The sequence below is a fragment of the Rhinatrema bivittatum genome, chromosome 5 (genome assembly GCF_901001135.1).
Source record: "Rhinatrema bivittatum chromosome 5, aRhiBiv1.1, whole genome shotgun sequence".
In the NCBI taxonomy this organism is placed as follows: domain Eukaryota; kingdom Metazoa; phylum Chordata; class Amphibia; order Gymnophiona; family Rhinatrematidae; genus Rhinatrema; species Rhinatrema bivittatum.
In genome coordinates, this window is record NC_042619.1 from 202,972,452 (window position 1) to 202,995,299 (window position 22,848).

General features: G+C 43.8%; 1 long non-coding RNA gene across 1 annotated transcript in view; it reads right to left on the reverse strand.

Moving 5' to 3' along the window:
• The window catches only part of LOC115091561, a 60,958-nt gene extending 50,240 nt beyond the window's left edge, over nt 1-10,718 (reverse strand). The window contains exon 1 of the long non-coding RNA XR_003856771.1: nt 10,633-10,718. This is a non-coding gene — a long non-coding RNA (uncharacterized LOC115091561). The remainder of the gene's footprint in view (nt 1-10,632) is intronic.
• Between the last annotated feature and the right edge of the window lie 12,130 nt (nt 10,719-22,848).

The following is a 22,848-nucleotide window of genomic DNA, read 5'->3' on the forward strand; positions in this document are numbered from 1 at the left end:
TAGTGATTTGGTCAAGAAGGATGAAGGTCGTGTAAAGGTCCTTGGTCATGAAGAAGTTACGATGGCAACAGCAGTTTCTGTGGAAGGTAGAGGGCGAAAACCAGACTGGAGAAGATCTAGAATGGATTGAGATGAAAGAAAATCAGAACAGTGGACCATTCTCTCTGCTCCTCTAAGCAGATGATATTAGAGACACCTTCTTTGGGGAAAAGTGCATTTGACAGTAACTCACCAGACAGCATTTGGCTGTTATGCCCATGTATTCTAGAATAATATACTCCCTTTTCCTTTATGGGAAGAGAAGAATTATGGGAAGTACCATAAGGGTTTAAATGCTTGGTTGCTTGTTTTTTACAAAAATAAAATCCACTTTAAACCTTGACTGAGAATGGAGTACTGCCACAAAATGTAAATAATCAACAAAATTAGCAATGAAAAGCATCAAAATATCACAATTTTTTTTAAGTTTTCATTTTGCTAATAAAAAAGCACTTATCTGGAAGAACAATTTCTGAAGGTTTGGAGCTTAAATGTGCCTGAGGGTATCATCCCTGAAGTGTACCGCCAATGGTGAATCAACATTTCAAAATGTGAATTTCTGCATCGGGGTAGTCAGACTCTCTTAATGTAAAAAAAATTCTGTATCAGGGGTATTCAAAAACTCTCATTGCTATGGAAATTCTCAGGGATAGGTCACATCGCATGCTAGCAATATTTATTCCATTGGTGCTCTTAAAAATTAGCTTGGTAGAATAAGTGCATTTATAATCACTCTGGAAAACACTCTATAGATCAATTTGGTGAGACCCCCTTAAACACGCAAATCTATGACATGCCAGATCAGTGAAACAATAAAGAGATAGGGGTGTGCATTCGTTTTCACCATATTGGCAATCCGCAACGTATATGTCCCTATTCGTAATATTCATGGGGAGGCGAAACGTATAGAGACTCCCCACAAATATAATTTATCGTCCGTTTCATCCATTGCATGGTGCATGGCGCGCGCGCACGCTTTTCTTCGCCGCCATTTGCAATCGGAGGAGGCCATTTCGGTGTATCCACTATCCAGAACTAAAAACCAGTCCTTTCCTGAGAGTCATCAGTGACTCACAGGAAAAAGGGTCGGACAAGTTGGCACAGATACCGGAATGCAGCGTATCAGCGATAACATTTTGTGAAATGCACTGAATGCAGCCAATTGCGCTGTCATTCAGTGCTCGGTGATGATTTTCCTGATGACCCAGCACTATATATACTTAAGCACGAGGCGTGCCACGCACTTTGTGGTAGATTTTAAAATGGTTACGCGCATAAGTTATGCACGTAACCCTTAACCCCCCCCCCCCCGCGCACGCGCCAAGCCTATTTTGCATAGGCAGCCCGCGCAAGCCCCGGGACACACGTAAGTCCCGGGGCTTTGCTGGGGGTGTGTGTCGGGGGGGCGTGTTGGGGGCGCCGTGACATTCGGGACATTCCTGGGGGGCGTGGCCAAGGCCTCCGTAATCGCTCCCGGGCCGGGGAGTCGCGCGGCAGCGGCCAACCGTGATAAAGGTAGGGGGGTGTAGATAGAACTGGGCGGGTGGGTCAGGTAGGGGGAAGCCGGAGGGAACGGGCAGCGCGCGCCGACCCCGGATTTTATAGGCTATGCGCGTATCTTGTAAAATCCAGCATACTTTTGTTTGCGTCTGGTGTGCGGGCGTACTTTTCTAAAATCTACCCCTTTCTTTGCAGGGATGGTATGGGGAGGTGGTCTCTGCGAAAGGTGGCTGCACTCTGAGCTAATCTGAGTTCATAAATCTCTATTCAATTGCTAGCTAGGCTAGTTACTTAAGAGGAAAAGATATTTATTTTGCTGCAGTGCAAAATAGCCCCGTTTCTTTTTTCAGCAGTTTATTTAGGTGATCTGAGACGGTCTCTCTGTGCCAGGGAGAGAAGCTGCTAGCAGTGCCATTTTGTTTCATTCACCCTCTGGGCTAGGCTGCAAGCAAGCACGATTTGGGTGTTGTGGCTGGGAGAGATATATTCAATTTTGCTAGAATCTGCCATTGGAAAATATATTTCATTGATTTTCCTGTTGTGCCAACAATTCCAGCTTTTTTAAACTGAGTTTGTTTAATTCAACTCAGTCTCTCTGTGCACTTGGCTTCAGTGGGCTGGCAGTTTAGCAGACTGAAATTTATTATTGGGACAGTCTGTGCAGTGAATTCCCCAGTCTGCCTCTTTTGTGCTTACAAGCAAGCTGCGTGTGTGTGCACACCACACGTTACATTAGTGCATAGCAAGGCACTGATACAGTGGGCAGCCAGTAGGCACTAGGCATTGACATTAAATATAAAATGTCAAAGAAAGTTGAGTGATTGGGACTGGCAGAGGAGGCACTTCAAAAGGCAGTAGTGCCACTCCCCCATTAAAAGTTAAAAAGGTACCTGTCGCAATCTAAACTCTTTGGACGGGTAAGCAGTTCCATCCAGAAAAAAATGAAATCAGACCATGATGCATCGCCATCACCTGTTTCTGACCCTGTAGTTTTGGAGGTGAGGTAAGGGGAGGCTGAGTCATGCCAGACAAAATGTCGAACCCAAAAGCAGCAGGGGGACAGAAGTCTCGACTAACACTTAGCGTTGACAATGTAGCGCAGTCTCTGTTTGCTTCTGAGTCAGATGAAGAATCATCTTGTACGGGATTCTCATCAGAAATGGAACAAGTAATAGCTGACGAAGCTTTAGGAGGATCAGTTAGTCCTGTCTTAGCCTCCACTTCAGTGCAGCAGGGGAGAGATGAAACTGATGATGAGGAGGAGAAAGAGCAGTCAGCGCAGGCACAAAGGGTGACTGACGCCCCTGGCATTGCTTCTCAGGGTGCACCAACTACTTCAGCTCCAGTGCCAGCATCCACCCCCAAGGCTTTAGAGAAGGGAGGATCACGAAAGACATCTGCGATCTGGAGCCACTTTAAAGTGACGGATGACCCGCGTTTTGCTCGATGTAATTACTGTGGCAGGGATATTAGCAGAGGCAAGCAAATGGGACATCTATCTAATTTTGGCATGACGCATCATATGAAGAGGCAATACCCAACAAGAGTACTGCCATCTGTGGATGGTGGCAGTACCAGTCAGGGGACCCCTTCCAAGCAGCGTAAAGTGGTTCAAAAGCAGCAGAGTCAGCCCACACCCTCATCCCCTTCTAACAGTCAGGTGGCAGGCCAGCAACCACTTGACATGTGGCAAAAGCGACAACCCACCATGGAGGAAATGGGGTGGATCCGGTAACGCTATCCCGGGGTACGAGGCAGGCAGCCTCAAAAGTTGTAACCAGGAGCATTGGGGAAATGATTATCCTTGATGACCAGCCCTTGCAGTTAGTGGAGAATGTGGGTTTCAAGCGTTTTCTGAAGGTTATAGTTCCAAATTACAAAGTCCCCTCCAGAACCACATTTAGCAGTAAGGTCATCCCCAGCCTGTACAAGCAGTGTCGCAGTCGCATGCAAGCGCTGCTAGCTTAGGCAGAGGGGAGAGTGCATTTCACCTGTGATATCTGGACCGCCATGAATGCTGCACACTCTTACCTCTCCCTGACAGCACACTGGTGGGACCTGGCTGAGGCAGGGGCAGCCAGCAGCTCTATTACTGAACAAGTATCAGGGTGGGGGTGGGCTTTACTGCACACCCACCTGACGGACCAGGCTCATACCGCAGCCAATATTCTAGCATGCATCAGTCAGATGCTGGAGGGCTGGCAACTACACCAGCGAGACAGGAATCTTCAGGCAGGGTTCTTTGTCACAGACAATGGTGCAAACATGGTTAAGGCAATTAACGACTCTGCACCTGGTAGTGAAGTCAGCTCTGGGGTTGGAGTCCAATGACAAAGAGAATGAATACCTGCATAGGTTAATACACAAGTGCAGGAACATAGCAGCGCACTTCCACAGAAGTGTGAAGGTGGGGCAGATTCTACGACAAAAACAGACTGATTTGGAGATGCCTCAAAAGCATCTCTTTCAAGACATTGCCACCCGGTGGAATTCCACCTTTATGATGCTCGAGAGGTTAGTGGAGCTGCAGACACCCCTTCATGAACTTTCTGGTACAATGGACATAGGTGTGCAGAATCCCCTAGGACATCATGATTGGTTAGTCATGAGGCAGCTGATAAAAATCCTGCAGCCCTTCAAGGATGTCACGGAGGAACTCAGTTCCAGAAGTGCCACCTTGGCTGACATCATCCCTATAGTTAATTTTCTGGATGAAAATTTGGAGGGCTTTAAACAGGAAGAGGGAATGACAGTTGACAGTTGAGGTGCTGCATTGTCTGGATGGTGGAAGAGAGATTAAGGCCTTTAACAGAACAGAACACATTCATGCTCGCCACAGTCTGTGATCCCCATGTGAAAGGGAAACTCGCCCTACAGTATGATTGTCTCTTATTGGTGAAGGACCTGCTGTTAGCAAAAGTCCGTGAACAGGAGCGCCATAGGCAGAGACAGATTAGGCATGAAGCAGAGGTGGAAACAGCGGGCACTTCAGAGAGTTGTGCTGCTAGCCCATGCAGAAGGAGCACTCTGTCAGCAACAGATAGTACCTCCTCCTCCACTTCAGAACGCCAAAGGCATGCTGCCCATAAAGATTCATCTGTTGTGTGACGGGCGAGAGAGAAAGCAGCTGGCATGAGTGACTCTCAGCCCACCCAAGCAAAGGAGACACCAGCACAGCTGTCAGTGACATGGTATCTCTCAGAACAGTCAGAGAACATGCAGACAGATCCGCTGGCATATTGGGCACACAAGTCCACTGTCTGGCCACACCTAGCCAAAGTGGCTCAGCGATATCTGTCATGTCCACCAACCAGTGAGCCCAGTGAACGTGTCTTTTCAATGACAGGGGATATCATGAGCCCTCACCACTCAAGGCTGGCACCAGAGTTGATGGAAATGCTAGTGTTTTTGAAAGTAAACCTGCCTTTGCTTGGGTTTCCAAATGTTCCCTGTGAATGGCAACATGAATAAAAGCAATTGAAAACCTTGCAGCAGCTCCAACTGCCTCCTGTGCTCCAGATAATATAAGCACTGCAGCACATGTACTTGACCTGAAACGCTGTGCCTGACCATCCACTGTCCAGGCCGTACATCCCTACAAGGGCCTGACCTCTAACGCTGTGCCTGTCCGTCCACATTTGGAATGTAAAAACATAAAAAGCTGACTTAAGATGTTTGGACCTTGCATATTTCATATGTGCAATATTTTTCATGACCTTGCCAACAGTAATGTTTCAAGTACTATTGAAAACTGGTGGTAGTTGCACTCTAGTTCATCCTCTGTGTTCCCATTGTTTACAGAGGCACTGTGTAAACCACAAAGTCAACATAGGTTGATATTGTAGATTTTGACTTGATTAGCGGTTTTCTTATTTCTGAGAGCTCTTCATGTTCCTTTGCCATCAGTTGAAGTGCATAAGTACAGTTAATAGCTTCTGGGTATTCAAAAATAATCTCCAGCTCAGTTCTTGCTTCACAAATGGCAGTCTCTATTGCTCTAAAAGCGTCCTCTGTTGAATTATCTTTCAGAAATGAAAAAAGAAGCCATTTTCTTCTGGCAGTGAACCAGTTAAGGAAGAAGTGACAGGTCAAACCACAACATACCTGCACAAAGGAAATCCTCTATTGCTGTGCCTGTCCGTCCAGGCCTTACGTCCCTACAAGGGTTTGACCTCGATTGCTGTGCCTGTCCGTCCAGGCCTTACGTCCCTACAAGGGTTTGACCTCGATTGCTGTGCCTGTCCGTCCAGGCCTTACGTCCCTAGGTGGTATTGACTCTGTCCTGTATTGCTGTGCCTGTCCATCCAGGCCTTATGTAACTACATGGGCTTGACCTCTGTCCTCAACTGCTGTGCCTGTTCATCCAGGCCTTATGTAACTACATGGGCTTGACCTCTGTCCTCAACTGCTGTGCCTGTTCATCCAGGCCTTATGTCCCTACGTGGGATTGACCTCTATTGTTTTGCCTGTTTGTCCAGGCCATATGTCCCTACATGGGATTCACCTCTGTCCTCCACTGCTGTGCCTGTCTGTCCAGGCCTTATGTCCCTAGGTTGGATTGACTCTGTCCTGTATTGCTGTGCCTGTCCGTCCAGGCCTTATGTCCCTACAAGGGCTTGACTTAGATTGTAAGCCCTCTGGGGATAGGGAAATACCTACAGTACCTGAGTGTAATCCACTATGAAGTGCTGGAAAAGCGTGAAAAACGGGATATATATATAAATTAAAAAAGAAATTGCTGTGCCTGTCCGTCCAGGCCTTATGTCCAGTCTCTGGCAATTCAAACTAGTAATCCTTCACAGCATGGATCCTTAAATAAAACAAACAGTTTTCTTTAGTTTCAGGGCAGAGAAGAGAACTTCCTCTGTCTTGCTTATGAAGTCATGATCTGTTTGCAAATGCTTAAATCCTAACAATTTCTACCATTATACACTCTATGGGCCAACCCATTCCAGGGAGCCCTTTCCTGCTCAAAGGAACAGGAACGCTCCCCGTTGTTGCAGCCTCTCTCTTACCACCTGTTGACCCATGTTCAGAACAAGAAAAGATCTCCAAGGTACTTAGACTTTGGCAAACACAACACAGTGAGACCATGCTCACAGTGAGACCCTGGCTCCAGGTCGCCACGCTTTGAAGGCTCGTGCTCCACTCTAGGGGCCAACCCATTCTAGGGACCCCCTTCCCGGCTCAAAGGAAAGAGAACTCTCCCGGGGTGTAGCCAGCCTGTATCTACCCTCTGACCCATGTTTAACCGCTGTTTACATGGTAACCTCCTCTGCCTCGGCCTTGAAAATTCTCATTTGTATATCTACTAACTCTACCAGATTTTAAAAGACCAGCGAGAGCTCACTAGACGCCAACGGAAACATCCCACTCTAGGGGTGAACCCATTCTAGGGAGCCCTTTCCTGCACAAAGGAAAGGGAACTCTCACTGAGTGTAGCCAGCCTGTATCTACCCTCTGCCTTGCTGCCATTCACCAGATGACTCATTCAACTCCTTGTGGTGTTCTGGCCACTATCATGTTTGCTCAGTGTGTTGGTGCTAGTCTTTCTGCTTGCTATGTTCCTCCTTCATTGCGCTGTAGGATGTCGATGACACTTGTCTTGCCGCTTTGCCTTTCGTGCTGCCTTCGAGGGTTCATGCATCTGTTATCGGTGCTCTCTTTTGAAGCTGTGGTGTGTTTTTGACACTCTATTAAAGCACTCTTCTTGCCACTCCTGGTACCCCTTTGCCCCTTTAAAGTACCTTAGGCTATTCATGCCACTTTGGTGCCACTTTGCCACAGTCTAAGTACCCTGGAGCTGTTTTGTTGTTCTGATGATTGCTCCCCAGAAGTTTCATCAAAACTGATAATAAAACCCCAATTCTGCAGCCAAAAATAGGCTGCAAATACTTCCCCCATTGACTTTAATGGGAACCGGAAACAAATGCACGTAGCAACGTATCGGGGCCCCAACGAATACGTATCCCAAATCCAACGAATACTTTCTGGCTGCACATCTCTATAAAGAGAACAAATTCTGAATAATAAAACAAAAGTTTAAAAACACTCCTGGAAAGCTAACTGTGGATGTCAGAGAAGACCTGTAGGTTCATGCTGACAGCTCCATGGGAGGCAAAAGTTGTTCGCTCAACTGCTGGCCCCATGGACAAAACCGCCATACTTAAAGAGACAAATGGCAGTAAAGTAAACTGTCAATCATTGCACTTCTTGGCAATAAATCATACAATAAAACCAAAGAAGCTCACACAGTATACCAGCCTCCGTTTTCATTCAGTCCAAGGGGTGCCACACTGCTCAGAGTGAAAATCCAAAATTGTTCACATTTGTTGAGTAAAATGTTGATATCACCTCCTTGCAGCGACTGATGGATTTTTTCCAAAATGGACAACTTCAATTGTGTAAAAATGTGATCCTTTGCAAGACAATGTGGTACTTATTATACGGTGCCTGAACTGTTTTAGTGTTTGAACCGCTGCTGTGCTCTATTAACCACACTCTTAAACAGTGTCTAGTGCATCCTACACAGATTAATGGACATAAATATCTGCTTTAGAAGTATAATCTGTGTAACCTCTTAAAGATACTGTGTAACCTGTTGTAGGATGTCGCTACTGTGCTCCCATAATAGTGTCTGAGCAGATGACAGCACTCACAGATATGATGACTCAATAATGTAACACTTTTTTCTAAAGTGGAGGGTAATATTAGCGCCTCTCATGAGAACTTCGGATATGCATGAAATACTGAGTGCATCTGGAGTATATGCCAGTCGTGTTTGATAAGCGCTATTATTTTACACACCTTGTCTGAAAATTTTAAAATGCATATTAACCTGACTGCCTCTTGCATTTATACTGTAATAATTGATAAGGGGAATGGAACAGCTCCCCTATGAGGAAAGACTAAAGAGGTTAGGACTTCTCAGCTTGGAGAAGAGACGGCTGAGGGGGGATATGATAGAGATTTTTTAAATCATGAGAGGTCTAGAATGGGTAGATGTGAATCGGTTATTTACTCTTTCGGATAATAGAAAGACTAGGTGGCACTCCATGAAATTAGCATGGGGCACATTTAAAACTAATCGGAGAAAGTTCTTTTTTACTAAACGCACAATTAAACTCTGGAATTTGTTGCCAGAAGATGTGGTTAGTGCAGTTAGTGTAGCCATGTTTAAAAAAGGATTGGATAAGTTCTTGGAGGAGAAGTCCATTACTTGCTATTAAGTTCACTTAGAGCATAGCCACTGCCATTAGCAATGGTAACATGGAATAGACTTAGTTTTGGGGTACTTACCAGGTTCTTATGGCCTGGATTGGCCACTGTTGGAAACAGGATGCTGGGCTTGATGGACCCTTGGTCTGACCCAGTATGACATTTTCTTATGATCTTCATCAATATGTCTGACTCTCAAGTAAGCAAGCTTGATAACTTTTTTGGGATATTCCCTCATAAGAATCCTGTTCGTGGGATCATGAGATTGTGTTTTAATTCTAAAAGCTCTGAGCAAATGAGTCGAAGTCTGAGGAACTGACTTGCTGGTAAGCCACACTTAAAAAGACGAGGAAGGAAACTCTGGAAACGAAGCAAGTTGTTCTGTTCTATCAGCTTATGGATCAATGTGGAGGATTTGAACGTGCCATTTTTACATATGTAAATATCCAAAATAAATATTGTTATGATGGTAAATCTGAAGTTCTTATCTTGGAAATCAATCAATTGCATCTCTATTTCTGACCATATAAGAAAAATATCTGTGTATCTATTGCATTTAATAAAAGAAGAGGAATACATAGAAAGCTCTTCAAATTAGGCAACATTATCAGTTTGCCACTGATAACCCCACTGAATAAAAAATACTTTTCACACAGAACAAGACTGGCAAGATCTTGCATAAAAGCCAAAGGAAGGTGCTGGGGAGAGGTATCTGATCCAAAATGGCCTTAACCAAGTCTAATGCTGCTAACTGTGGTACATGTATATAAAGTCTCCACATCCAAGGTGCAAAAAGGAAATTCTCCAGATCTGAAAGTTTTCTTTTTATGCAATATGGCTTGTATATATAATGGGTTGGTAGAACACATCTACAGAAACAGCCAGAAGTTCTAGCAATGAGCCATTTATTGAGACTATTTAAATAGTCTTAAGTACTTTTGCTATAAAGCACTGGAGTATGAGGATACTTCCCTTGAAGATAGGACAGCTCTTTGCTGGTTAAAAACCATTGCTATCAACCTTATCAATCTCAATGTGGGGTTTTCAGTCAATCTTTAATAGTATTGTCTCAACATTTCTGTGGTATATATAAAATATCAAACAACATAATCAAGAAATATAAAACATCAATCATAATAGTAAAACCATACCAATAAAAAGAATAAATATTACAGAATATCTGAATAGAAAGCATCCAATAATTGAAAACTCATGCACACATTTTTTAAAATTTTCCAAACACCAGTAAAATATTTCAAAACAGCAGTCATATCAAATAACGCCCAATAATTAAAACTTACAATGTTAAAAAAAAACTGCATTCCATATCTGGTAACTTTTGATTTCCAGTCACTCTGAGATTGTCATAAATTAGATAGGGTGGGTGAGAGTGCACACAAACTTTCTCCTCCTTCTCTCACTCTCCAACACACACATACACACTCGCTCTCTTCTCCCACATGAAATTTCTCTCCCCCACATGCAATAGCGCATATGCTTTCTCTCCCCCACATGAAATCACACACATGCTCTCTCCCACATGCAATGACACATGCAGCCATGCTCTCTCTCACATGTAATGACACATACACACTCAGATGCAATTAAAAACTCTGTTTCTCTCCCACGTACAGTCACACACATGGTCTTTCTCGCTCTCTCACACACACATGCAATCACACTTGTGCACAACGGCAGACAATGGACGGCTTGGGCAAGAAGCGCATTTGGTCACTCGTGGGGCGGAGGACTTGAGATTAATCGAGATACTAAGGGTCCCCCCATGGCAATGCCCAGTTCATTAATTCCCTCCCCCACAGCATTCCCTGGTTTATTTTCTCAGCCTTGCTGGCGATCCCTGATTCATTCACTCACCCGCTGTTATCCTAAAACAGGAAGAGAACGAGACCTTACAACTGCTCAGGTGCTTCCTCCTTCCTCCTCCCCTGCGGGGTCCTAGTATCGCCCTTTGACCCACGTGGCACTAAGCGCCCAATCAGGGCCGGGCAGGGAGGAAGGAGGAAGCGCCTGAGCAGCTGCAAGGTCCTGTTCTCCTCCTCTTGCATTAGGACAGCAGCGGGTGCTAAGGAATCCGGAAGGTGGGAAGGTGTCCTGCAGTCACCAATGCTTTTGCTTGAAGAACTGCGCCCACCAATAATATTTTTTTTATTTTGAGGGTCCTTGGCTTCTTCTTGGCCGTGACAGTTGTTTTTTTACCCCGCGGGGGTCGGGTATATCATAGTGCGCCGCCGTGGTTATGCTGCACGTGACAATAAAAATGTTCCCGCGTGCCATCATAGGTTGCTGACCCCTGATCTATAAAGGAGATTTTGAAACGTCTGCGACCTCCATACTGGCTTGTGCCATTAGATGTTTTCTTCTTGCCAGTTGCCACGTGGGTGTTGAGGCAAGCAATAAAGTCTGTGAGGTGGAAAGCCTCGTCCTAAAAAAGGAGATGATTTCTTTGCTCAGTAAGGTGTCGGTATATCAACAAGATGCTTTGCTCATTATGTTTTGATTCAATCGATGAGGAAAAGGTGATTTTCTTGATGGCATTTGTCTTATGTGATTTTTCAGTATTATTCAAGCATGGATAGAATCGCGCCTTAGCATAATCTTGCTCATCTCTGAAATTTAGAGATCTTGACTCGTTTAATCTCAGTTTTGAAACGATCCATATGCTGGATCTCCTTTAGAGATATGTCCAAAATATATTTTTTATTGTTTAATTTATTCTTCCGTCACGATGATTTGCGCCTGTAGCTCTTCCGAGCTGTGCTAAGTGTATTCAGTGATCAGAAGCATTAGATCTAATGCACACATTCAATATTGGTTTGACATTTGGATGATTTAGTTCGTTCGGTGCATTGCATTGGGGGCTATTCAGTACCGGTTAATTTGCTATAGAAGTTTTTAGGGGGAGTGGAAGTTTTAATCTAAATGGGAATGATTTGGGTTGGGTGAGGGTATAAATCGTGAGATGGGTATGTTTAGGATGTTATTGAACTGTATATACAGTGTATATTTTTTTCTTTTTAATTGTAACTATGAAAATGCAATATAAAATAGAGCACTAAACTAAACGAAAATGAAATAGATTCGCATGCACTGCCTCCATCTTATGTATATTCATTGCAGATATCCTTCGCATCAAGCCTGTTCGTGGCTCCTGAGGGTGGGAGTTGGCTACCCCAGGTATAATAAAGCCAAATGCAATGAGGCACCAGCCAGGGAGGCTGAGACTTTACCCGCAAGGGACTATGAGGGCTTCCTCTCCAATTTTCAGTGAATTCCATGAGCAATTTTTAAGATGTGTCTTTAAATAAATAATTCAGAAGCCTATTTACTTGCAAGAGTGATTTATTAGCTTTCTTTTATCTTTAGTTTCCACCAGTCAATGGAAAGATGCAATTGCAGACTGATCTGCTTTAAAGACACCAAAACTCCCTGCTAAATTACACTTTATCTTTACTTCCACATTTAATGCTCCTAAATGTGACCTTTAACAAACAAGATAAATAAGAAAGAAAATGTTGAAACTTGTGGGCACATTTACTAACATTTCCCTTGGCTTTCCTGTTGTGCACGGCTTGGGGACTTTCTGCCAGTCAGTTTCGCTGCCATACCCCAGACTTTTTAGACCTTGGGCTGTTCTTGCCACTGTGGGGAAGCTGTTTTGCGCCTCTCGTGGTGCCACTCTTTGTGCTGATTTTTCCCTCTGTCAGTGCCTGGGGATTTTCTGACACCTTTGCTGCTTCATTTCCCCTTCGTGGTGGCTTGCTTGTGCCGCCTTTGGAGATTCGTGCCGCTGTTGTTGGTGCCCTATTTTGAAGCCTTGGGTATGTTCCTGCCACTCTTGCTGCTGCTTTTCTCCTCCCAAGGTGCCTTCAAGAACTTTTGCCACCACTTGTACCCTTTTTGCCCTTTTAGGATGCCTTAAAGGGAGTGGCAAAAGATGGTCTTTTAGACAGATTATGACTAATAATGTATCACTAACAGAGGGGATTTTCCCTGAGATTAGTTAAACCGCTTTAAAAACAAAAACAAGTTGTTGCTTGATCCCATTGTACAGAAACACTGTTGATCAGTTTCTATCCTGCCATATCTTGGTAAGGCCATTGAAGAAGCAGTTCGGCTTCAGCTGATAGATTCCCTAGATGACTCATCATCAGTGGATAAAGGTCAATCGGGATATAGAGAGAAATTTAGTACAGCGATTGTTTTAGTGCCCCTATTGGATGAACTGCATAAGAAGGTGTCTTCGTGGAACTTTCCGCCATCTTTGACAAGTTAATCACAAATAGCTGATTGTGTGGTTGAAGGTGTGGTTAGGAGGAGCTGTGCCGCAAAGGTTCGTCTCCTTTAGCCAAGGGAAACCTCAGGAGGTAGGTGTGGGGCAGTTTCAATCTCCACTCTGGAATTTAGCTTGCAGAGTCTCATCGGGCTCAATCCTGTCACCTCAACCATTTAACATTTATATGGTTCCATCGTAGCTCCTTAGCGACGCCAGTAGCGCCAGGGCTGGGTGGCAGAAGGAGGCTATCGCCACCCAGGCTGAAGAGAAACAAACATTTAAGGTGCAGGGAGGGGAAGTCGGGATAGGGGAAAGAGGGGCCCCTGGAGATTAAAAGATTTAAAAGAGAAGTGGGGGAGGGGAGAAGCTGGCATTGACCAGCGACACACACACACACACACCCCCGGCTCCTATATTTTTCAAAAATTCCAATTTGAGACCTTTGGGGAGGAGGCAGCAGGGTCGCCCCAGCAAGGTCGAGCCTGCTGCCTCCTGGTTAGGGCCCGTAGGCCTGCGGTTTCGTTTTTCCTTTTCATTAGGATTGCAACTTAACCAAATATCTTTTGAAACAGGTTTAAAATTATCTGGCTACCTTAACCGGTTATACTTTAAAATCGGCTAAGTTAGCCAGCGAACTTAACTCCTCCCCGGAACTCTGCTTTTTTATTCAGCTAGATTTTAGCCAGATAGTGACTTATTCAGCTAAAATGTAGCAGATTAAAGTATATTAAATGCTCTTGAGAGGTGTGTAGGATGCATAATCTCCTGCATTGCAAGCCATAAGCCGAATGTCAGGTTTATGATTCAACGTTTATTGTTTAAAGTTACATTTGTGTAACATGAAATGTTTTAAGTGAGTCATTTTGAAAGGGACTTCTGTGGGAAAGTAGTGCTTTCCTTGCAGAAACACACGATCGATTTGCACATAAAATGATGCTTGCGCGCACTTTTACAGGCATAAGGGAGAGGGGTCCCAGGGGTGCAGACTGGGTGAAGCTGAGGTTGCTGTATTCATTTTTTTTTTTAATGTAAGAAGAATGTGAATTATTCTCTTGGCAAACCCACCTGCACCAAATAGCAGGCATCATCGTGTGCATGGAGTCTCACCAGGATCATTTTCAAAGCTTTGGAAACTGATGACAATTTTGCGCCTACCTGCTGGCTAGCTGTGCACAATATTACAAAATTACCCCATTTTGTTTTAATTCTATTTGCATTTCGCTTTGAACACTTTTGATGGAGCAGCAGTTAACTAACACACGCTATGTAATATACTGCCACACAATTCCGTTACTAATGCAAGTTAGTTATGCTGTATCAACCTAATAAACGAAGCTTGATTGACATGCCGCAAATGCGCAGTAGAGAGCAGCTCTACTGCGCATGTGCGGGCAAGCACATCGGTCTCAGCGAGCGTCAGCTGGATATCAACATGGCGGTGTCGAGCAGCAGCGGCGAAGAGGAGCGGCGGCCAGTAGCGAAGAAGGAGAGAGTGAGAGGGAGGGAGGTGAGAGAGGGAGGAGTGAGAGAGTGGGAGGGAGGGAGGAGAGAGTGAGTGGGTGGGGTGGTGGGAGGGAGGTAGGGGGTGGGAGAGGTGGGGAGGAGTGAGGGGAGAGGGAGAATGAGGGGGGGAGAGGGAGAATGAGGAGGTGAGAGACAGAGGGATGTGAGTAAGTGGAAGGGTAAGAAGTTGTGGAGCAGAGAAAAAGGGAGTGGAGGAGGGCTGAGGAAGAGGGGATGGGATTGAGAGAGGGTGGGGAGTGACTGAGGGAAAGGGAGGGAGGTGAGAGGGAGGCAGTGGAAGACAGAGGGGCGAGTAAGACTGAGTGGAGGGAAGGGGTGAGTGAACGTGAGGGAGAAAAAGTGTAGAAGGGTGCTGTGTTTGAAAATGGACTGAAAAAAAAATTTAATGTAGCCCGTTTTAACGGGCTTAACAGCTTGTATATTTAGATTTAGAGCTTGTTTTTCCTTTTTTAAACTAATAATCTGGTGGCAGTATATTTGTTCAGCATTATTTACATTCATTGTAATTGATTGATGATTGATGAATAAATAAAAAAAAAAAAGAAAAACAATTATATCACCACCCTGCAGTAAATGGACCCTTGAATTTGATTTTGAAGATGCTATTTGCCATTTTTTTTCTGTATATGGTGCATGCATTTCTGGCCACCCAAATTACCAGTGGGTAGGGGGTGGCGCTTGGTCACCCTGAGTGCTTTTATTTGATATGAATTATTCTCTTTTTATTATCTTGGGAGAGCAGTGCACCCTGGCATCTAACACACAGGCTCTGCTTTCTCTGTATCTTCCTTCCTTCCCATTGCTTTCCTACTCCATAATTTTGCCAGAATGATTAACGTCAATACATGATACAGAATAAATGGACTGAAACTTGGAACATTTTCATTCAAAATGCCAGCTCTTTTTACCAATGCTCTGTATAATTTCTAGTTAAACAAGAGATCTGTAATCCCCGCAAACCCTTTGCTACTTGCAGTTCGCAGGTGGCAGGTAAGGAAGATTTTTGCTGGGAGTTACACTGGGTGGTAAAGTGGTATATACTGGTAGCTCATCCATTCTCTTAGCTATATGTCCCGGGGTTTAGGTCAGGAGAATCAGGACAAAGAACAAGGCACAATATACTGGGGAGAAGGGGCTGTGAAAGATAGAGACTGGTTTGCAAATAGACCTGGCAGTTTGCTAAATGCACCCTGACCTCATAGGTTCTCTTCACACCCCCAGGCTTGGCACGGAGGCGATGCATGTCATTGCTTAAGATTTTTCTTTTTTCGGAATTTGGACTGGATGGACATACAAATGAGGCACCTGGCAGTCTCTAGTAAAACAAATCAAGGATTCATGCACAATCCATAGAATTAGTTATTACTTAGACAATTCCTGGTACGTCAGGCATCTCTAGATCCCTCAGCTGTGTATAATTAGTAGCTATAATTTAACCTGGTGATAAATGTCACCTCGGCGTATTCTATTTATTCTAATAAATGGCTTCATTCTATTTTTAAAACTCAGATGCTGGCAACAAATGCACTGTGAACAGTAACAGCAGGGATCGAAGGACAGCACTACAGAGCAAAGGGCAGTACCATGGACACCAGAATGACAGCAGGGACAGAAAGACAACAGCAGGACCTGAAGAACAGCACAAAAGATCAGGGACCAAAGGATATCACCATGGACCAAAGAACAGCACCCCAGGGCAAAAACGACATCGTGACCTGAAGGACAGAATTACAGAGCAAAGGACAGCACCATGGATCACAGGATGACAGCAGGGACAGAAGGACATCGGCAGGGCCTGAAGGACAGCACCACAGAGCAAAGGAAGATAGCAGAACCCGAAGAACAGCACCCTGGAGCAAAGAGAGAGAACCACAGAGTAAACGATGGCAGGGCCTGAAGAACAGCACAACAGATCAAAGGTTGATAGCAGGGCCTGAAAGGCAGCACCACCCAGCAAAGGACAGCACCATGGAGCAAAGAGAGAGAGAACCACAGAGTAAAAGATGACAGGGCCTGAAGAACAGCACAACAGATCAAAGGTTGATAGCAGGGCCTGAAAGGCAGCACCACCCACCATGGAGCAAAGAGAGAGAGAACCACAGAGTAAAAGATGACAACAGGGGACTGAAGGATGCCACCACAGATGAAAGGACGATGGTGGGGGACTGAGTTTCAGCACCATGGACCAAAGCCTGATAGTGAGGACAGAAAGCAGCATCATGGTGCAAACAAAACTCACTTTTATATTAGAAATGAAGGAGATTTAACCAATCGAGCTATGCAAAGACCTGGACGTGGGGGGATCTCTTTACAGGAGCAGATGGTTTTAAAAAAAAAATGTAGTTAAGTACATTGAGTCACTGTTTTAGCCTTTCCAAGAATAGCAAGGAAAGAAAAGCACCCAGATGGAATTTTAGCTTCATAAATTATTTTGCACCCTTAGGTTGATTTTGCCAGTTCATTAAGAGGGGTCTGTACTAACGAGCAATAGCATTAATGCCCATGTTATACACATATTAAGGTGTGAGTTACCTAACATCCCTATACAAGGTGCATTAATATAAACTATTTACATGCACATTATCATTACTGCCAGCTCCCTAGCAGTAGCACTAATGCACATGCACGTGATTCAATTAAATATATTTAAATTACCTCATTAGGCATTAATGCTGGAGGATAGGTGGTGGCACACCAAAATTAATAATACATGGCAGAAGAACTGATGTAAAGAAGACAGTTTGGAATATCTTGGGGGCCAGGGTGATATATGGAAGGATTCAAGATTGTACTAGGGGGATTGTCTGCATCTGTATGAGACAGGAACCAGTATCCCAGCTCAAACATGGACAAGAATTTCAACTAGATGAGGAAGGTTGGTGGATGCAAGCTCATTAAATCAAGCAAATGAAATTAGTGGTAAAAAAAAAACCACAGATGTGGGTATTTCACAAAATTACCCATAGCGACAGTAACCAAATGGCTGCGTGGGTGCACATATACATGTGTGCGAAGGCACACGCCGAGAGATGCGGCAATTTTATAACATGTGCACACATACACACACCTTATAAAATAGCCTAGGCGCATGTATCTTGTGCACCTAAATTTAAGCTTATGCGCCTCCTTTTAAGCTTGTGCACTCAGCAGCGTAAGTTGGCTTATGGACGTGCAACTGCCTGTATTTTGTAATAGAGGCATCATCCAGCCGAAGACCAGTTTCACCAATTCATCCACCAGTTTTCCCGGTCTACAGCTAGGTCCTCCAAATCCCCTGCACTTCCCCCAGTTACCCCAAACCTCTCAAACCCCTCATTAATGCCTGTAACATTTTGTTTAGCTTACACTGGATCCATAGCAGAAATAAAGGTACATGGCACTGGACTTGGGCATGTGCCCAGGCACGCACATACTTGCGCACACATCTTTCGGCCCTGCCCCGGAACACCCATCCCCCCCCCCCCCCACACACACACACACACACACCCCACCCCTTTTTTCCCCAATGTAAGATATTCATTCATCGGCACTTGTGCGCGCATCTGCCTGCCTTATAAAATCAGGTGGACGCGCAAGTGCGAGGCGCGGGCCCATCTCTGGATTTGGGCGCACGTCCAGCTTTTACAATTCACCTTAAAGAGTGCAGAGGACAAGGGGGAAGGGGTGAGGATGGGAACAGGGAAGACAAGGGAAGGAGGAATATCTGGAAGGCTATGAGCCCAAATGCTTAATTCCATCTGTTGATGCCCTAAAGGAAGAGACAGATATGCATATTATATCTATCAAAGTAATCCCACGGTGGGCATGTAACCTTATCCAGCTATCATCATTTCAGAAAGGACAGAGCAAATAGAAATGGGAGGCGTAGCACTTTGTATTAAAAATAATTTTAAAAAGGCTGAAATGCATGAGGTATGGGTAATGGAGGTAATGGAGTGTTAAACAGGACCAATTAGGTCCATTTGGGAGTATTTCTGCAAAAAAGTAAAAGGCCCTTGAGACCCTCCTGCCCCTTAAAAACCTAACCTGTGACCCAGGCCATCATTCCCAAATCCCCTTCTCCTCCCAAAGCCCCCCCCCCCCCCCCCCCCCCCACACACACACACACACACACAAGATTACCAGAAAGTTGTGGGCCTTTTGGTCCAGGGAGCATCCCCGTCAACACCTGATTCTGCAATTAAATATGACCTCTAATCTCCCTCCTAACCCCCAACCTCCTCCTTCAACCCATTACCCCAAGTGGGACCTTCCCATCACAGCAATGCTTGATGCCCCCAGAGTGCTAAGACTGTACCACACTCCTAGTGGCCTGGGAGAGTTTTAGGAGTTGCTGTTTGGGGCAGGAGGGTTCCTCTTGGGGTTGCGGGTGGGAGGGGTTTGGGCAGCTCTCATTAGTTTTAGTTTTTTAGAGGGGTAGGAGTGGGGGGGTTGCAGACCTGCAAGGGGTTTTTTTTGTCTGTCTTTTTCACTTAACCTGATGTGAGTCAGTGTATATACGGTTAAGGATACAGTTATCCGGGTACACAAACGCCTAACTGGGTGAATTCAAACATAGCCAGTTAGATTTAAATAGTAACATAGTATTGTCAGCAGAAAAATACCAAATGGTCCATCCAGTCTGCCCAGTAAGCTTCCCATGGCAGCAACTGCCACTCCATGCAGGTTACCCCCATGCCTTAGGTTAAAGATAGTAAAACTTACAATCTAATCCAAGCAACTGTCAAACCCATAAAAAAATTACTACAACATTTTTACGTGGTAATTCAGACAATGTTGCTTGAATGTTTTTTGCTTCTGGACTCAGCCGTAGAAGCCTTATCCCCAAAGTCAGCGTATCAGGTATCCCAGACTGTAAAAGTTTGAGTCCAGCTTTGGTTGTCTTCAGAATCCAATACTATTTTTTTTCCCTACCCCGCCGTCAAAGCAGAGAACAATGTTGCAGTTGTGTTTAAATCATCAAGGCTAATTGGTTAAGGGTAGTTAATCCCCCATGCCTTCTGGTTAAGGGTGCTAACTGCCGTTCTGTCCAGATTACCCCCATGCACCCTTTTCTTCATTATCATGCTCAAGTCTTTAGGGATCCAGTGTTTATCCCATGCCTTTTTGAATTTGTTTACTGTTTTCATCCTCACCACCTCTTCCAGAAGGGGATTCCAAGCATCTACCACCCGCTCCATGAAAAAATGATTTCCTTATGTTGGTTCTGAGTTCTCCCCCCCTGGATTTTCTTTTCATGATCCCTAGTTCCACTCTTCCCTTTCCAATGGAAAGGTTTCAAAGTTTGTGCAATATTAAATCCTTTCAGGTATCTGAAGGTCTGCATCATATATCCACTGCTCTTTCAGGGAATACATATTCAGATCCTTCAGCCTCTTCTCATAGGTCTTCCGATACAGACCCCACACCATTTTGGTCACCCTTCTCTGGACCGTCTCCATCCTGTCTCTATCCTTTTTGAGATACGGGCTCCTGAACTGAACACTACTCCAGGTGAGGCATTACCAAGGACCTGTACAAGGGCATCATCACCGCCTTTTTCTTACTGGTTATTCCTCTCTCTGTGCAGCCCAGCATTCTTCTGGCTTTAGGTATTGCATTGTCACATTTCTTTTCCAGATCAGAAAGCACTGTTACCCCAAGGTCCCTCTCTTCGATCCGTGCACACCAGACTTTCACCCCCATCACATAAAGCTTTTTTGGATTATCGCACCCCGGATGCATGACTCTGTACTTCTTGGCATTGAATCCCAGCTAAAACCAAATGTTACAAAAATAGGACCGTCAATTTTAGAACCGCCTTTATTTTTTTTTTAATTATTTCAAACTTTTAACTAATTCAGTGCCTCCAAAACTAATGGATCCTGCACTTTACCACATGTCATATATTCTAAATATCTTATAAATCTTTTATTGTAACTCAAATTGTTTATCCCTTTAATAAGACACACTCTAACCACTTTTCACTGTCCCTGACAAAATGCCTTTTAAAAAAATTTAAAAAGAAATAAGAAGGAAAAAAGAAAAGACAAAGTTAAAAGTCAAGTTAAAATGACATTTGATGGTGGTGTTGCTGCAAACCCCTAGATGAGAGTGTATAAGTGTTTCAACCGGTATTAATATAAATCATATCACAATGTAACAAATGTCACTTTTCTCCAACACTTGTCATTAGGGCATGACTCTATAAAGATGAAAAAATGTTATAATCCACAGTGGATATAAGGAAATGTTCCAAGTTCCACTTATATCAATAATAATTTTTTGTAATTCACAAGGCTAGTCAAGCCCTTTCAGTCAGACCGTCCTTTCTTGCAGTTGTATTGTGGTTGACCAATAGACAATTGCCTCCACATGACAACACTAAATCCAGAAGCCGGTCACACACTTACGATCAAATTGTCTTTTAACAGTTTTGCTGTGATAAACCAGTTGTCAGATGAAAAAGGCTTAAATTACAGAAGGCTATATTGCTGAAACTTAGCTCCAGTTAAGGCATCAGCACGCAATCCACAGCACTATGTGAACACCATGCCGCATAAAATTAAAATTAAATCCCAATGCTGCAGCATTTCGGCAGAGCAACTGCCTGTATCAGGGGAGCAATTTCAAGCTTTTGTAAAGCAAAAAATGTCAAATTGAAAACCACATTTTATAGAAAACCCCATGGAAGTCATCTATCAACATACAAAATTACTCGCAGCAAGCTTTTCAGAGTCTAGCTTAATGATGTCAGAACGTACAAAGTGCTCACATAAACATGTTCGCAGTGTTTAAAGAGAAAACCACCAATCACAACTAAAATTTCAGACACACAACCAATCACCTTGAGAAATTAAACTAAAGTTTCAGATGCTCATCCTTGGGAAAGCGCATAACCTGTTTAGTTCAGTAACTCACACGCTACCTTCATATGACCCAGTCAAATCCCTTCTGCTGGAGCTATCGAGACTGCCTAAAGAACAGTTGAATGTGTAATCCAAAATCACACAAAATCCCTAACCCTGACCCTAATCCTAATCCATAAACCTAACCCTATACCCTAACCCCCTAACTCTAACCTCAACATTAACCCCTAACCCCAACCCTCACCTTGTCCCTAACCCTAACACCCTAATCCTGAGCCTAACCCAACCTTAACTGTAACCCACTCCACTTCCTTATTTAAATCATTTGGAATTATTGTATCCCACTGGAAGATGAACTTCTGTTCATTTCAGATCAGACATCTATTAAAGTCACCACTTTGAAAGTGTGGTGTGAATTTCTCTAAAACAGTGAATCTCAAATCTTAATTTGATGGTGTTTATCCTTCTAGTAGGAAACTAAAGGAGCCACATTTCTGCCGCATTCTATACAGTATCATTTCTGATGCATTTTATACAGTATCCGTGTCCTAATTTTATGACTTTTTTTTCCCCTATATAACATAGAAAACAGGGGCACCAAATCAAATAAACAACTCCAGTGGATTTACAAGACGTCAATGTCAGAGAAAATAAACCTTCAAACAGGCGTTCCACAGGGATCTGCCCTATCCGCCACATTGTTCAACATATACATGCTGCCGTTATGTCACCTACTAGCAGGTTTAGGAATTTCGCACTACATCTATGCTGATGATATTCAGTTATTACTCCCAACTGACGACACAATTGAAAAAACATTAAACATAGCAAACATGTACCTAGATATAATAAAACAACTTCTAAACCAAATGGAACTAGTGATCAATATAGATAAAACCGATTTCTTACACCTAGAACGAAAAAACATAACGATCATCCAGAACCCAATTACACTCAACAACAACCAAAAAATACATCTAGCTGAGAAAGTAAAAAAACCTGGGAGTGATAATTGACCCAGAATTAAGTATGAAACAACATGTATCTCAAAAAGTAAAAGAAGGATACACCAAACTTATGACTCTCAGAAGATTAAAACCACTACTAACACCCACCAACTTCCGATCAGTCTTACAAGCCTTAATCTTTTCCAGTACCGATTATTGTAATGCCCTCCTACTGGGCCTGCCATATACCACAATAAGACCATTACAGATTCTGCAAAACTCAGCGGCAAGAATTTTAACTGGGAAAAGTAAAAATGAACATATCACTGAAACCTTAATAGAATTACACTGGTTACCCATTGAACAAAGAATACATTACAAAACTTTTTGCACCATTCATAAATTAATACACGACGAAAAAGCAGAGTGGCTGAACACAGCTCTCCTCTTACATACCCCGCACAGAAATCTAAGGTCA